Genomic DNA, 8,035 nt, shown 5'->3' with positions numbered 1-8,035 from the left:
TTTCTTCAGCAGGGGACAGGGTGCTGGGGGAGAGGGGGGACAGGTTTCTACAGAGGGGAACAGGGGGACAGGTTTCTGTAGTGGGGAAGGCAGGGGGACAGGTTTCTGCAGTAGTGGACAGGGTGCCAGAGGGAACTGGTTTCTGCGGGGGGGGGGGGGGGCGGCAGGCTTCCAGGGGAGAGGGAACAGGGGGGCAGGAGGGCGGGGGACAGGTTTGGGGCAGGGGAAAGGGAACAAGATTCGGGGGCAGGGAGTCCCCTACACCAGCCATGGAGGGAAGCCTTAGTCCCGCGCTCCCTCTGGGGCCGACCCTCCTTCCCCCCCCCCCCCCCCCCCGTGAAGGAAGGAAGCCCCATTGTGTGCCTTTGCCGGGCCTGATCACCCCCTCCCACTGAGCAGGGAAGCCAACTCAGGTGACCCCCCCCACGCGCGCCTGCTCCGGGCCTAAAACCCCTGTCCATGCCTGCCCTGGGGCCAACACCTCCCCCCCCCCACGGCGCAGGAAAACCCTGTGCACGCCCGTCCTGGGGACAACTCATGCCTCCTGCACCGGTGCAGGGAAGTCACCATGCTTCTCTTCCAGAGCCAGGGCCCCCTCCCGCAGCGCACCTGGCAAAGCAGCTAGTGTACTTCCAGAACTCCTGCTAGTGGCGCTAAGCTGCGGGACTTCAGTGCACCCGCGGGAAGCCGGCACTACCTCCATTTTCACTGGAGGTAAGTACTGGGGCTTCTCGGGGGTGGGTGGGGGGAACCTGGATGCCTCGCGATCAACTGGTCGAGGCCTTGCGATCGACCTGTTGGTGACCATGGCACTAGGTTAATAGTCCTTTCCAGGCACGTCTTATTCACTCTGTTTTAAAATGAAGGAAACTGAGGTCCAGAAAAGTTAATTGACTTGCCATAGGTCATGTCAAGTTGATACTAGAGCCAGCAACACAGCCCAACTTACATGCTGCCTAATCATGTCCTCTCAACACTGGACCCTGCTCCCTCACAATACAAAGCTCTACTGCTTGTTTGAATGGGACCCTGCAGGGAGAAATTGTAATCTTAATTTTCAAACTATACAGCCCAAACTATGAGTTGAAATCCCACATTTTAGCACTAAGGCCTAATTCTGCAACGAGTTGCATGCAGTTAGATTCCTGTACCCCTCAAGAGCCCTACTAAAATGATCCTGGTTCTCTGTGGATGTACGGTCCTACACATGTGCAAAGCATTGCAAGTTTGGGACGTAAATAGATACTTTAGTATACAGAATTGGCATCTGTGCTCCTATGTGATCACTTGAACAGGGTGTTAGGTTCCCACAGTAAATAATTGTATCCTTTGATTATTCTTAAGAATGAGAAGCCCTGATGGCATTCATAATGATAGTATCTAAGGTCCAGATCCACAAAGTTATTTACAAGCATAAATCTTAATTTAGGCAACTATGTTCCAGTTTTGGCTCCATTGTGACCCATATAACTCCCTCTGAAATATGTAGATGCATACATTTACTTGGTGCCAACATTTTTAAAGTAAGATGTCATCTTTGCCTGTGGGCATGTGCACTGCTACTTCCCTCTAGGCATAAATTCATAGAAGCATAGGCCGGGAAGGGACATCAAGAGGTCATCTAGTCCAGTCCCCTGCACTCATGGCAGGACTAATTTTTATCTGCACCATCCCTGACCAGCATTTGTCTACATGTTCTTAAAAATCTCCAGTGAAGGAGATTCTACAACCTCCATTGGCAATTTGTTCCAGTGCTTAACCTCCCTGACAGGACATTTTTCTTAATCTCCTATATAAACTTCCATTGCTGCAATTTAAACCCACTGCTTCTTGTCCTATCATCAGAGGTTAAGAAGAACATTTGTTCTCTCTCATCCTTGTTAACCTTATGTACTTGGAAACTGTTGTCATGTCCCCACTCAATCTTCTATTTTCCATACTAAACATACTGAAACCCAGTTATTTCAATCTTCCCTCATAGGCAGTGTTCCATGTAAGAGAGCGCTTGGGCAGCCATCCAGAAGAGATTCAGGTGCCACCCAGCTGCTTAGCAGAATGCCCACAGTCAGCAGCATTTGTTTCTATTGAGTGTACACATCTGGCACATGCCTCAGTGTACATAACAAAATATATTGTGCCCCTTGATGGAAAAAATTAGAAGGAACACTGCTTGTAGGTTTTTTTCTAGACCTTTAACCATTTATGTTACTCTTCTCTGGACTTTCTCCATTTTCTCCACATCTTTCCTGAAATGTGGCACCCAGAACTGGACACAATACTCCAGTAGAGACCCAATCAGCGCAGAGTAAAGGGGAAGAATTACTTCTCATGTCTTGCTCACAACAATCCTGCTAACACAGTTCAGAATGATGCTCACTTTTTTTGCAACAGTGTTACACTGTTGACTCATATTTCATTTGTGGCCTACTATGAGCCTTAGATCCCTTTCCTCATTATTCCTTTCCTAAGCAGTCATTTCCCATTTTGTATGGGTACATCTAGACTGGTGGGTTTTTGTGGGATACTGGAGGTATCCCGGAAAAACTCCACTGCATCCAGGGAACGTGTTTGCTCTTCCTCTTTTTTTGCTCTTTCAGGGAGCGCTGTATACCTCGTTATCCACCAAAAGAGGAGGCTTTCCCACCATTTGGCCCCATCTAGATTGGAAAAGCAATCAGAAAAAGCTACACAAATTGCAGAGCACAATTTGCATAGCTTTTTCCGATAAAAGATTGTAGTCTAGACCTAGCCTATGTATGCAACTGATAGTTCTTTTCTAAGTGGAGTACTTTGCCTTTCTCCTTATTGAATTTCATCCTATTTACTTCAGAGCATTCCTCCCGTTTATCCAGATCATTGTGAATTTTAATGCTGTTCTCCAAATCAATTGCAACTCTCCCCCCCACACACACACCCCACCAGCTTAGTATCATCCTCAGACTAGATAACTGCACTTTCTATGCCATTATCTAAATCACTGATGAAGCTATTGAACAGAACTGGACCCAGAACTGATCTCTCAGGGACCCCACTTGATCTGCCCTTCCAGAATGAACCACTGATAAATATTTTCTGGGAACAATTTTCCAACCAGAGCTGTACATTCTTTTTCTGGCCTATTGACTGTCTTGAAAATGCAAGACTATCTATGTGTTTACCAGCTTCAGGGGGTAGCAGAGATAGTCTGTGCAGGAAAAAACAACAAATGGTCTGCGAGCACTAACAAAACATGTATCATAAGCTTTTATGGGCAGTTTTGAGTTTAGGATGTCAGACCCAAAATAAATAGGAGGAAGGGGGGAAGAGAGGGGGTAGAAAACAAGGAGCGGAGGGTATGGAAAATCAAAGAGAAAAACAGGAAGGCAGAGCTGGGAATCAGTAAGCACCTGAAGATTGGGTTGTTAAAACGAAGCAGATAAGAATCAAAGTCAATAGATAGTACCGTTCCTAACACAGGGTGGCTACGTCTACACTGGCCCCTTTTCCGGAAGGGGCATGTAAATTTCACCAGTCGTAGTAGGGAAATGCGCGGGGGATTTAAATATCCCCCGCGGCATTTAAATAAAAATGTCCGCCGCTTTTTTCCGGCTTTTAAAAAAGCCGGAAAAGAGCGTCTACACTGGCCCCGATCCTCCGGAAAAAGCGCCCTTTTTCGGAGGCTCTTATTCCTACTTCAAAGTAGGAATAAGAGCCTCCGGAAAAGGGCGCTTTTTCCGGAGGATCGGGGCCAGTGTAGACGCTCTTTTCCGGCTTTTTTAAAAGCCGGAAAAAAGCGGCGGACATTTTTATTTAAATGCCGCGGGGGATATTTAAATCCCCCGCGCATTTCCCTACTACGACTGGTGAAATTTACATGCCCCTTCCGGAAAAGGGGCCAGTGTAGACGTAGCTGGTATGTCTACACTAGCCCCCTAGTTTGAACTAGGGTGGCTAATGTAGGCATTCGAACTTGCAAATGAAGCCCGGGATTTAAATATCCCGGGCTTCATTTGCATATTCCCAGGTGGGCGCCATTTTTAAATCCCCTTAGTTCGAACTGATTGCCTGCGGCTACACGCAGCAGTCGGAAGTTAATCTGAACTAAGGAAGTTCAGACTTGACAATGTGGCCAAGTGTCTCTGGGGAAGTTTCATAGCCATTTATATGGCACTAAAAATATGAGAGCTGCAGGGGACAGGTACACATATACTCGGGGCTTCCCTGATCATCCATCCCTATGCCAAGAGACCATGTGGACACTTGACCAGCCTGGCACCCTCACTTCCTCCACAGCAGGGAGAAGCAGTGCTCGTGGCTCCAGACCTGCTGGTGGAGAGGGGCAAGGCTCAGGACTTCCCGTGGTGCAGAGATGTGCCACAGAATGGATCAAATTAAGCAGGGGGCTGGAACCGGCCCATGGGCCAGAGGTTCCCCATCTTTACACTAGAGAATTCAGTGAAGTTCTTCTGGATTTAAACCTGTATAAGTGAGAGCAGAATTTGGCTATAGTATATGTTCTGTCAATGGAAGACGACCACAGTCACCTCTGGGACAGTGGTCAATTATAAAACCATTAGGCTGCTTTTCCTGTGCAGGTGGTGCAGTGTCATATCAAGTATTTAGTCTCATCAAACATCTGACTCACTGGATGTGCAAATTTCCCAGTCTGCATGTAGTATTTCGCAATGAGGGAGTATGGAAAAATTAAAAGTTTAATAATTAGCAATGGACCTGAGCCACAAAGTTCAAATCCAGATTGCACTTTTCAGTGTTCAAGGGTATTTTGTTCTGGGGTTTTCGTTCAGGCCCATGTGTAATTAAAAGAGAACAGAGGTGAATTGGTAGGGTTGTGTTTGGCTTCTGCTCGGCACCAGTCAGGATCTGGTATATTAAATATTCACAAGTGTAAAAAGAAATTGGATGCATTCCCATAAATGCATGCAATATTCCAAAGAACAGCAGGAATAGCATTTACAGTATCTTCCTGACCTGTAATTCACCTCATCATTTTTCAGTACATAAACTCCAGCACATCTTAGATGCAACTTGATGCAAGCCAGTACAACCTCACACCAGGTTCATTTAAACAAATATCTCCTCATTTAACAAATGGGTAGAACTGCTTGCCATCAAAGATGACCAAATTTCCTGTATTTCCTGCAGGCACCTGATTCTTGCTGCTATAAGGTCTCAATTACAATGGGAAAGGCTGCACATCTTGTGCAGCAATAAAAGAAAAAAGTAATTGTACAAAGCGCAATTGTACTTAAGTGTGGTTGTTGTTCATTTTTACCCTACCAACACTAGTCATATTGTAATAAAGTTGAAACAATAAACCCCAACCTGGGGATTGTTTTAATATGGGGAGGCTATTTTTTATTAAAAATAAATGTTCTCAATTTCTTGATTCCTTGTTGGCAAAAGCAATGTTGCTTTCATGATGACTGTGATAGAAGGCACTGGAGATTCCACAGGCAGAGTGACTACAACCCTCTTGATTGACAAACCAGGAACCTTTAGCTTAACTGGCTGGTGGGATCTGTAACACTCATACCCTTTGTAGATCACATGGATGGGGGGATCTGAAACATATCCTCACCACTGGATCGTCTGTTGGTAGGAACACAAATTGTGTCCTTCTCTAATGAACATAGCTGTTTCATAGCTGTTTGTAGCACCACCCGAAACCCCACCACTGTGCTATATCTACTGAATGTATATACAATAAATAATAATGATAATTATGGATATGTAACTGATTTTTTGCAAAGCTTCAATAAAATAACAGGAAAACAATCAATCCATTGGAAGAAATGTAGGGAACCAGAAAATGAGACCAGAATAGGAGACCAGAAATTGTGCCGGCGTGAAGCAATTTTGCTGAGCATTCCAGACGAGAATCTAAATGATTGTCATGACTCAACTGTGGAATCTGAGCTGCATGCCACCATCCTTCCTCAGGCCAACTTTCCTCTGGGGTGCTAAGGGCAGTTTTATCTGCAATGTCAGGTTCACTATGTTTTTCTTATATAAGCCAATGGACAAAATGCTTTACATTTATCTTCTATAGCTAAGTCTTTGTGATCTTATATTTCTGTGCAGAGTAGTGAGATTAATTGTAATTTAATTTTATGTGTTGCAATAATTTAGATAAGTTACGTCTATGACATACACAAAAGCATACTGTAGGTCACATTTGCTCCTTGCCTAGGAGCCACTTTGCATCAAACTCCTGTTAAAAAAAGACTCTAATGCTGTTGTAGAGAGTCACAGAAGGCTCAACCTATTGTATCAGGATCCTCTGATGGTTAAGTTCCAGAGGACAAGTTTTTACATCACCCCCACTCCAAAAGCAAGCTTAAGAGGCCTGAGCTTCTGTGTCCTTGGCATTCCCTGGATGATATCTCTCCAACTTACTTGGGGATGCTGGCAACTGGTACAAAGGCTCAGGTTGCTCTTACTACTAACCATGGAGTATTGGCTTGGCACCCAGCCAGTCCAGAGATGGAGAGTATAACAGTGGATTGCTGCTTTTGCAATCTTCTGCGGGGGGGGGGGGGGTGTCGTATAATTACTGAATGCAACTAAGGATCCAGGTGTACATGTTTTACCAATAGACAGTTAAAAAAATTACTGTACATTTAAGTTGTAAGTTCTTTGGCCGCAGGGCCATTTTTTTTTTTTTTTTTTTTTGGTTCTGTGTTTGTACAATGACTGGACAATGCAGTCATATTTCATGACAGAGGTTCATAGGCCTTACTGAAATACAAATAAAACATATGTAAATATTGTAATTGATCATCATTAATAATAGAAAATCACACAAGAAAGCATTTTAACTCACCCTGTTATGCCTATGCATTGAAGTGTTTCTATGTGCAGATATTAATGACTGTCATTAAAGGCATCTTAGTCAAGAGGTAGATTTTATATAATATATGTGCTGAAATGTCTCATTAAAGCAGGGTTCATTAAGGTCAAAGTTTGCAATTCTAGGTTTAACTCAGAGTGTTACTGTTATTTTAATGTATTTTTTCCTTTCTTGTTGAACATCATATCCAATTTTTTTTTTAAATGAGCTTCTATTGACATTGTACCAGTTCCAAAATCCAGGAATATGACACACAGCCATTGAAAACAAAACCCTACTGTTGACACTGTATCCTGCCTGCAGCTTCTTTGGATCTGGTATGTTAGTGGGTCCATTACAACTCATATATTTTATGAGAAATTTCCTTCTGACTTTATTATCAGGTACTCCAGATGTGATACTATGTCAGTGGAGTTGAGATACTGAATGAATGTAACACTTCACTGAATATTTTCACAATGTAGCTGACAATGTCCCAAGAAATGGGCTAGGATGATGATATGTAAGTGCATACAGATTGTAATTTTTAGTTAAAAGTAGTGAAAGGCAGCAGTCAACACTAAGAACTAAGAGCCATAGTCTGCATTTCTTTTGTTATTGCCACGGGTTGTCCCTTTTAAGCAATGAGAGCAAAATATGCTTTTAAGTGCTTGCAAAGCCCTGGAATGTGTGGTTTATAACAATATTAGGAGCTGACCCATAATTACAGCAGTGCTACCAGGCACGGCACTCACTAGTAATTTATTCTATAAGCTCTTGAAATGCTGACTATTTCATTCTTTCTTATAGTCGGAATCTGGGTTAGGATATAGCAGGCTGAACAGAGATTTTTTTCTCCAGATTTCTAACAAGGGTACATTATGCCTAAAGTCAGTCTGTATCTGATACAGTTGTCTCTCTCTTCTTAATTCTTTGATGAGCCTGAGTAATGATCCCAAAATGCAGCAGGATTGCACAATGTCCAAGAGTTTTTGGTATCTTTATCTCTCTCTATTAGCCAGTAGAAATTGTCTTTGTGCAGAGAAACTCTTTCCTGGTGGAAAGCTGGCAAAGATGGTCCTGCAACTTCCTGTGCCTGCCACCTTCTCCAGGGCCCCCTCTCTCCAAGCCATCTGAGCAGAACTTTGATAGAGTGGAGAAACAAGGAAACAAGGCCATGATCTTTGTCTTTGCAGTACCTTTGAG

This window comes from Pelodiscus sinensis, chromosome 6, assembly GCF_049634645.1.
Source record: "Pelodiscus sinensis isolate JC-2024 chromosome 6, ASM4963464v1, whole genome shotgun sequence".
In the NCBI taxonomy this organism is placed as follows: domain Eukaryota; kingdom Metazoa; phylum Chordata; order Testudines; family Trionychidae; genus Pelodiscus; species Pelodiscus sinensis.
Note: the sequence above shows the minus strand (reverse complement) of the source record.